Source organism: Astatotilapia calliptera, chromosome 15, assembly GCF_964374335.1.
Source record: "Astatotilapia calliptera chromosome 15, fAstCal68.1, whole genome shotgun sequence".
Classification (NCBI taxonomy): domain Eukaryota; kingdom Metazoa; phylum Chordata; class Actinopteri; order Cichliformes; family Cichlidae; genus Astatotilapia; species Astatotilapia calliptera.
In genome coordinates this window covers 27,478,391-27,488,104 of record NC_137436.1, presented here as the reverse complement: position 1 = coordinate 27,488,104, position 9,714 = coordinate 27,478,391, and the positions used below count along the sequence as shown (strand labels likewise).

Sequence of the window (9,714 nt, the reverse complement as noted above, 5' to 3'; positions counted from 1 at the left end):
ATGCCAGCAATGTGGATTGTCAACACTGAAAACAATCAGTAAGCAAAGACAACAGGGATCACTTTTTTCTGTTTATTTAGCACCCACAACATTTGTAGTCGCCTTCTGCACAGGGGAAGTCCACACACACTGTGTGGTACCACTTTCCACAGAAGGTGCAATCTGCAAGATTGAATGAGATTGTCAGAGTCATTGTCTGGCTGTTTATTACTAATCACCTGCTGTACATTCACAGTAACTGCCATCTCCTTACAAATGTTTATTAGATTGACCACACTTATGCAGACTGTATATCACAACCAACTCTAACATGTTTGTTTGCAGAGGGAAGACACAGACAGACTACGCTAACGACATGTGATGTTACAACACTGGTGAAATATTAGTGTGTTCACGACATTTTTCGTATGGGCAAAAGTATTGATATCAGGATGGTGATTCTTATGTGTATGTCATTTGGCATTTTGTACAAATGTAGGCTGATATTAAATACATGATATCATTTCATTCATTTCAAAGGTTTGTTTGCATGACGCACAAACACACAATTGAAAGGTACAAATGTGCATGACACGAATTCAAACGTGGTGCAGATGTGTGTCACAGGTTGATCTGGCTGTAGGCTGTGGCACTTGGCCAGAGGTGGCGCTGGTTGACTCGAGTCCATGTTAGTGCACAGAGCAAACTGCTCGCTTTAGTTGTGGAGCAAAAACGCTGAATTCGGTGAAATAAACCGTGCGAGTGGAACGATAACGACGACAAGGGTCTCCCGATCGTTTACTCTTGCTGTCCTGTGAACAACAACGGCGTGGTGTTACTTGTTTGCTGTTTTCGCGATCGCGTCGCGCATGAGGATATCACCAGGTAAACTCGCCACATTTTTAAACATTTTGTTGTTCAACAGCATCAAGACTGACGGAGTGTGTTTGAGATAACCTCACAAGTGTCACAGATGACACATTTGGCGTTTTTTTTGCTGGTTTGTCGGTAGGAGCTCCTGAAACGCAAGACTGCCACACATCTGTTCGACCAACGCCAGTTGATCTGGAACACCGGAGGACGGAGCAGCTTCAGCCGCTCCGCTGCTCCCACAGGTACAGGTGTATTTCACCGGGAACAGAAGAAGCTCATCACACAAACTTACCTGGAATCTGTCAGCAGGTCACTGAAAAGTTTTGGCTCACGAGCTGCTTCGTGTTTCCGTTAAAGAGACAGAGAGGCGGTAAGCTCGTATCCTTATTGCAAACCCCGAGGGGGCAGCAGGCTCCCGCGGTCCCCGCTGAAGCTTCCAGAAACTCGGACAAAGTCTGAAGGACGGCTCGGTGTCTGCGAGAGTCTCCGGGCGAGCCTGTGGGCGGGGTCAGAGGGTCACAGTGCCAGCCGCCGATAGCGGGCGCATGCGCATAACTTCATTTCTGTTGCAGACAGTGGCGGTCCTAGCCTGTTTGGCACCCTGGGCGAACACCCCCCCCCCCCCCCCCCACACACACACACACAAAACATATTAAGGATTGTACATTAACACAAAACTCTTGTCGGAACCGTACTGAATTTCACCTGAGAAACACACACACACACACGAAGAGAGAGAGAGTATGCATACAGGGAGTGCAGAATTATTAGGCAAGTTGTATTTTTGAGGAATAATTTTATTATTGAACAACAACCATGTTCTCAATGAACCCAAAAAACTCATTAATATCAAAGCTGAATGTTTTTGGAAGTAGTTTTTAGTTTTAGCTATTTTAGGGGGATATCTGTGTGTGCAGGTGACTATTACTGTGCATAATTATTAGGCAACTTAACAAAAAACAAATATATACCCATTTCAATTATTTATTTTTACCAGTGACACCAATATAACATCTCCACATTCACAAATATACATTTCTGACATTCAAAAACAAAACAAAAACAAATCAGCGACCAATATAGCCACCTTTCTTTGCAAGGACACTCAAAAGCCTGCCATCCATGGATTCTGTCAGTGTTTTGATCTGTTCACCATCAACATTGCATGCAGCAGCAACCACAGCCTCCCAGACACTGTTCAGAGAGGTGTACTGTTTTCCCTCCTTGTAAATCTCACATTTGATGATGGACCACAGGTTCTCAATGGGGTTCAGATCAGGTGAACAAGGTGGCCATGTCATTAGTTTTTCTTCTTTTACACCCTTTCTTGCCAGCCACGCTGTGGAGTACTTGGACGCGTATGATGGAGCATTGTCCTGCATGAAAATCATGTTTTTCTTGAAGGATGCAGACTTCTTCCTGTACCACTGCTTGAAGAAGGTGTCTTCCAGAAACTGGCAGTAGGACTGGGAGTTGAGCTTGACTCCATCCTCAACCCGAAAAGGCCCCACAAGCTCATCTTTGATGATACCAGCCCAAACCATTCCCATTGATTTTAGGGTTCGTTTTAAGGTCCTTTTATTGGTTTTTAAATCTTTAAATGGTCTGGCCCCTGTGTACTTATCTGACTTGCTGAAGCCACATGTTCCTCCTCGCTCGCTCCGTTCAGCTGAGCAGCTGCTGCTGTCGGTCCCTAAGTCGCGGCTGAAATACAGAGGAGACCGTGCCTTTTCAATTGCGGCTCCGATGCTCTGGAATAACCTTCCCCTCCAAATTAGACAAGCGTCATCAGTGCAGGTCTTTAAGTCCAGATTGAAAACCTATTTTTATTCCCTGGCTTTTAACTCTGTAGGAAACTGACACCTTATTTATTTTATTGTTTGTAATGATTTTATGGTATTTTTAATTTGGTTGTTGTTTTGATCTGTGTTGTTCAGCACTTTGGTCTGCCTGGTGTGTTCTTAAAGTGCTATACAAATAAATGATGATGATAATGAAACCAGTACTCCACCTCCACCTTGCTGGCGTCTGAGTCGGACTGGAGCTCTCTGCCCTTTACCAATCCAGCCACGGGCCCATCCATCTGGCCCATCAAGACTCACTCTCATTTCATCAGTCCATAAAACCTTAGAAAAATCAGTCTTGAGATATTTCTTGGCCCAGTCTTGACGTTTCAGCTTGTGTGTCTTGTTCAGTGGTGGTCGTCTTTCAGCCTTTCTTACCTTGGCCATGTCTCTGAGTATTGCACACCTTGTGCTTTTGGGCACTCCAGTGATGTTGCAGCTCTGAAATATGGCCAAACTGGTGGCAAGTGGCATCTTGGCAGCTGCACGCTTGACTTTTCTCAGTTCATGGGCAGTTATTTTGTGCCTTGGTTTTTCCACACGCTTCTTGCGACCCTGTTGACTATTTTGAATGAAACGCTTGATTGTTTGATGATCACGCTTCAGAAGCTTTGCAATTTTGAGACTGCTGCATCCCTCTGCAAGATATCTCACTATTTTTGACTTTTCTGAGCCTGTCAAGCCACACACCTGCTGCTGGTCAGGCCTCGTCGGGGGAGCTACTTAGGAGAGTCTTGGAGCTCCCACCGACGCGGGATCATTGCATGAGACTCCGCGTTAGTCATCCTGTTGAGCTGCACCACCCTGAAAGTAAAATACAGCACTGGTTGTTGTTTTTGGCAGTCTGATGGGGTGTTTAAACATGCATGTGTGTTAACAGTGTCAGCAGATACTAGTCATTTATTATATGAGGGGTTATGTGGACCTGGTCGTCTATACTCCTCACATAGGTCTTTAGGGCACTCTTTAGCATAATGGCCTATTTTTCCACACCTGTAACACTCATCCCTGTTCCTTTGTCCTCTCCGGGGTGGCCAATTACTTCTGCCCCCCCTGACTCCTCCTCTAACTCCTCCTCGGCCTCTGCCACGTCTAGTCTGTCCCTGAAAAAATACCTGAGACTCTTCATCAACATAAAATGTGGCAACATTTGGTGTATTTTGCAATTTTTTCTTTTTGCCCTTAATCACATCCTGTGCATGCCTTGCCCAGTTCATACATTGAGTAACTCCATCTGTGGTGTGATTTACATTTTGTTTTCTAATAAAATCTGCAATGGGTGGGTGGAACCCACTCATTAAGGCATGTTTCAGCTGCTGTTGATAGGGGCCTGCTGCGTCAGGATTCTCTTCAAGTCCACTATGCCTCTTAAACACTTCCTCTAATCTACCCCTATACTCATGAACATCCTCTCCTTCCTTCTGTGTGCATTGTGAGATTTTGGTGTAGTCTGCAGTTGTTCTAAAAGGATCTCTGAGACGATCGTACACTCCATTAATTTGGACAACGAGACCTGCATCTCCATAGGGCAAGGTGTTATCACCTGGCCCTTTACCTGTGTACTGTCCTCTGACACGAGTCCAATTATAAGTGAGACATCTCCTAAAAGTAATCTCAGTTTCCTGTCCATTTAGACGGTATGAAGAACAAAGCTGTCTGTGTCGAGCTATGAACTCATCAACATTGGTCAATGGGTCTCCAAGACTTTTACAAGCTTCAGCACATTCAGACTCGGTCCATGGCTGGTAAACATGAATAGTGCGGCTGTTATCCCCATCCACTCCAAAATGTGGGTTAGCAACCTCTACCATAGGGTAAGTGCTCACCTCACGGAATGGATCAGGAGAAAAACTTTCTTCATCTTCATACTCTGAGGCTGAAACACCATATATTTTTTTGTCTTGTGTCAGGGATGGATATGTGGTTGCAACATTTGTGTTCACTAATCTTACTTTCTGTTTCCTGCTGATAGGTTTGTAGCTTGTACCTATCCGCTGGAACGTTGAAGACAATATAATTACACTGCAAAGCAAGACACAAGTAGGCAAAGTTCTTCAAAGTTCTTCATGTTACTCGTGCACCATCTCACCCTCAACGTCGCAAAGACAAAGGAGTTGATAGTGGACTTCCGGAGGTGCAGAGAAGTACACACCCCCATCACTATCAGCGGCGCTGCTGTGGAGAGAGTGAGCAGCTTCCGGTTCCTTGGCGTACACCTGGCTGAGGATCTTACGTGGTCAGTACACACAAACAAAACAGTGAAGAAGGCGCAGCAGCGCCTCTTCTTTCTCAGGAGACTGAAAAGATTCGGCATGAGCCCCCGCATCCTCAGGACCTTCTATCACTGTGCCATTGAGAGCATCCTCACTGGATGCATCACCACCTGGTATGGCAACAGCACCGCCTACAACTGCAAAGCTCTCCAGCGAGTAGTGCGGTGCTCTGAACGGATAATTGGAGGTGAGCTTCCCTCCCTCCAAGACATCTACAGGAAGCGGTGCCTGAGGAAAGCGGGGAGGATCATCAAGGACTCCAGTCACCCCAGCCATAAACTGTTCAGACTACTTCCATCAGGAAGGAGGTTCTGCAGCATCCGGTCCCGTACCAGCAGACTGAGAGACAGCTTCTTCCACCAGGCCATCAGACTGCTGAACACTTCATAGACACCTCAGCTTCACTACTGGAACTTTAACATTATGCACTCCATACTGTACAGTAATGCAACTGTTTTGCATATGTCTCAACTCTGTATATTTTATTTTATATATTTTATTTATTGTTTACTCTATTTAATTTGTAAAATATGTGTACACACACACACACACACACACACACACACACACACACACACACACACACACGTAGAAAAATATTTAGTATACACATCCAGAAATGCATATACTATTATATATTGTACATATATTATTAGTTTCAGATGTAGCCATTCTTGTATTTTGCTTGTTTACATTATTGTATTTGCACAACTCTGTTGCTTGTGAAGCTCGCACACAAGAATTTCACTCACATGTGCTGTACCAATGTACCTGCACATGTGATGTGACAATAAAAGTGATTTGATTTGATTTTGATTTGCTTTGCATGGGAGAAAACCGGACAGACGCCGTTCCCTCGTCTGACCCCAGTTGCTCTCGTCCGTTCTCCCGTACCACTGTTCTTTTATTGAGGTTACATGAATATGCATAGGTTCATTAACATATGACGTCTACATACACACAAAGAGTACCTTGCCTGTGTATGTGTGTGTGTGTGTGTGTGTGTGTATGTGTGTATGTGTGTGTGTGTGTGAGGTCAAGATGTGACCCTGTGAAGACTCTGGTGCTAGCTGGTGCCAGGACGTCTGGGTCCATCTAACAAAAGGCTCTTATACTTAAACAGATATACGTGTGTTTGCTAAACCATATATCAGCAAGAGAAGATACGACCTCTCCTAGGAGGTGTGATCTATTCCAGAACACTCTGTAGAGAGAGTGAACGCACTCCCCCTTCATGCTACACAGAGCTGTTACAGACCTCCTAGGATGAGACATTCTTTCAATCTACAAATGATTATACACTTCTAAGCATATGTGGGTAAATATTTCTAAGCATAAATGACAATCAACAATACAAATCTAACATTTCCCCCCTTTTTGACCTTTATGCTTGAAAAGTTCCCAGTTACGAATACCTCATGTCTGTCAGTTTCAATGCAAACATTTTTATACTCAGCATATGTCAAATCACCCTAAATTACTGAAAAAATACACAGTTTAATAAATGTATTAGCAGTTATCCCATTCCTCATTGATCTCATCCAATGGCAAACTGCATCCTACGAGCAAACAAAGAAATTGTTAATTTAATAGTGAAAATAAGAAGTAACATTTTCAAAAACATCTCAGCTTGGTGATGCTTCCTCCGGGTGTGCAAATCACATGTCTCTGCAGAGTGGTTTGAGTTCTGCAGGGCGTCATGAATGTCTCTTCCAGTTGTTTCCATCATTGTCCATAGGACCAGAGTCCAAATGTATGTAGAATAAACATCCAAACATACCAGTTGGTTTTGTTGTTTGTCAACATGGGTCTCAGCTATTTCCAAAGCTGCAGACCTCATAGGAAACTGCTGTCATCACCACCATAGCTTCTGGTTCCTGTGCTTTTCACAGAATCATGATGTCTTCCTTAGACTCCCTCTGCGTTGTCGATGGAGCTTGGCACGCTCCCCTCATCCTTCAGGTGCCCGTCTGTTGTCCACAATCTCCTCTGTTGGCCTCTGGAAACCTCCCGTGGCACAGCTCTCATTCCAATGCAGTTTCATGGTCCTTGCTGTGGCTCCAAAGTCTGATCTCATGATGGACCCCAACCAGCTCGACCTTTGACCTCAACCACTGCCTGGGCTGTCAGCTATGCCTGGAATGGTTCTTGCTTCTCACTGGGCCTCTTAAGATTTCTCAGGAGATTACTGCTGCACCTGTATTTCCTTGCTAGGAGGGAAAACTTCTATTTGGAGAGCATGTCAACAATCATCAAACAACATTCTTTAGTTCAGTGAACTTCACTTATAGGCCATCAAAGCCTCATCTGAACATGGATGCACCACTTGCATAGGTTTAATACTTGTAAATAAACAGCTAATCACACAAATCACTGCAACAATAATAGTAAACATTGTTTAATGTTAATTCTGGACCCCACCTCTTGACGCATGGACACTCTCATGCGTCAACTCACCAAACCTGGATCCCTGTCTTAAAAACTGGCTCCACCAGGAGCCTGCATACACACCATCATGGCCTGGAAAACAAGATCTGGAAATAAAATCAAACTTCACACTTATAAACAATTGTATCATAAGAGTAACAAGCATTCAGCATCAGCAAGACAAGTGTCATGTGCAGGTTTTGTCAAATCATTAAATCACTATTATTACCATAATTTGCCTCAGACATGGATCATCCCATGTACTCAGTTAACATTAATGTAATCAGTGACTTCTCTTAAGCAAGGTCACTCCACTTATATATTACTATGAGCTCAATAGCCCATCTTCAACTATTCCATAAACAATCCCTTATATATTTTTCTCATGTCACTTGTCCGCTTCAGCTGAATCTTCTACATGCAGTCTCAGAAAAACAAACATTAGTAATACACATTGATCATCCTGGTGGGCAGGCGTCGGCCATCCACATTCCAGAGGTGCCATAAAAACACCATAAAGTCAACTCCATAACTGTGGAAAGAAGTGACACTAGTTTTCAACACAGGAAATTTCTCACATGTTATTCACATCATCAAAGTAACCTTCACATTTTCCCAAAAACACAGTGTAACAGCATCACCACTCATGACCTGTAAACACAGTTTTCTTCACACATAAACCCAGAAATCCTGTAGTAGGAAAAACATCAACCAGTTGTCCTGGTATAAATCATGTGATCAAACCACATGAAGAACTGTAATGCTATAGAAAAGAAAATGCAAATGTTAGCGCTGCGCAGATGTATACAATTTCTCACAGTAATGTCTGTGAGCAACACAAGTTAGTGAATGACACACACATAGTAAATTCACAGACAGAGAAAATGGCATTTAAAAGATTAAATCGTCATGCAACCTCGAATGTTGCTGTCATCTTTCTGCTCCTGTAACAAAAAACACATAAATTCATCCACCCTTTTGTCCTGTCTAGGTGGAGGTTAACCTTGAGTCGTGGTCAAGTCCTGTCAGCTTTTACCAGTCAGTCAGTTTGTTTTTTATTTCCTTTCATTCATGCATTCATTCATTCTTTCTTTGCTGATAGTGGAACCTGTCGTCGCATTTAGTTTCCACTTCCAGCAAAATGACGTCATTTCAAAAAGAAAAAGAACTTTAGATCGGATTACATTGCTGCTGAATCCCTTAATATTGTCCCAAATAAGTAGCTTTCTCCTGAGCCCATTTCAATGTGGAGAAAACTCACTTGTAACAGCTTTCTCGACAGGTCGTATAGCACTTTTAATTTCTGACGTGCAGATCTGCTTAAAGAAAAGAAATAGACAAACAAAATCAGTGCCTGTTCAAAAATGAAAAATAACAAATAACAAAGATTATCAAACCAAACTCTCAGTGCACTGTGAAAGTATCAAAATAAAAAGGCCTTGTTAAGTCATGACACAAGCTCCTCATCAACTTCACAACAGGAGAAGAATCATCAGCTAGATTCACTCCAAACCAACCATCAGCTGCACAACTCACAACATAAGCCTAATGTCTTCTTTAACTTATGAGTTTAATCACCAGGTCTGTGCTCTTCACTCATTTAGGCCACAGATCTATTTTATTCAATTTTCCTTTTTTCCCTTCATCATAAAACATGTGACATGCTGTCATGCACTTCACAAAAGAAGTTTGTTCTGACGTATTCAGAGTTGTGTATCTAAATACAGGATTCACTCGCACATCAAAGCAGGAAACTCAGTGTTTTAGAGTCTCCACTCAACACACAACAACTCCAACACATCCCATTCACTCGTGCTAGAATTCAATCACCTTTCATTAATCTAAGAACGATCAACTAATTTGAATCAGCTATTAACCCACTAGGATGACAGGACAACAGAAATGCATGTTCAAAATGTTATCACTAAAAGAGAATTTCCCTCATACAGTAAATTTAGTAGTAAACTTGTGCTGCATCAATCAAGCAGGAAGCTTCTCCCAATTTACTATATTAACAACTAAATTTATTATCTGATCACTGGTTGGTCAAACCAGAATCTTTTTTCCCACAAAAGTTTAAATTGTTGTCCTGCAACCTAGAGAGTCAATTTTTGCATTGGATAAATTCAGCATTTGATAACAAGTGTCTGCTAAATTGACACTATTTTAACACTGATGAAAGATAACAAGCTAATTTTCATCGCATGTGTGTTTGTGTTATTAGGCAGGTTTAATGCATGTCTGTGGAGCTGCATCTCCAGCAGAGCATGTTCTCTGCCTTTCCTACACATTTCTCTGCTATTATTTGATCACTTCTT

General features: G+C 42.7%; 1 long non-coding RNA gene across 2 annotated transcripts; it reads left to right on the top strand.

The window, feature by feature from the left end:
• The first annotated feature begins 15 nt into the window (after positions 1-15).
• LOC145420352 (uncharacterized) lies at positions 16-5,779 on the top strand. 2 transcript variants are annotated; one of them, XR_013901655.1, is made up of 4 exons: positions 16-864; positions 992-1,094; positions 4,331-4,510; positions 4,669-5,779. It is a non-coding gene; the product is annotated as an uncharacterized LOC145420352 (long non-coding RNA). The 2 variants fall into 2 exon arrangements; XR_013901656.1 differs by lacking the exon at positions 4,331-4,510 and having other exon boundaries at positions 47-864.
• The last annotated feature ends 3,935 nt before the right edge of the window (positions 5,780-9,714 follow it).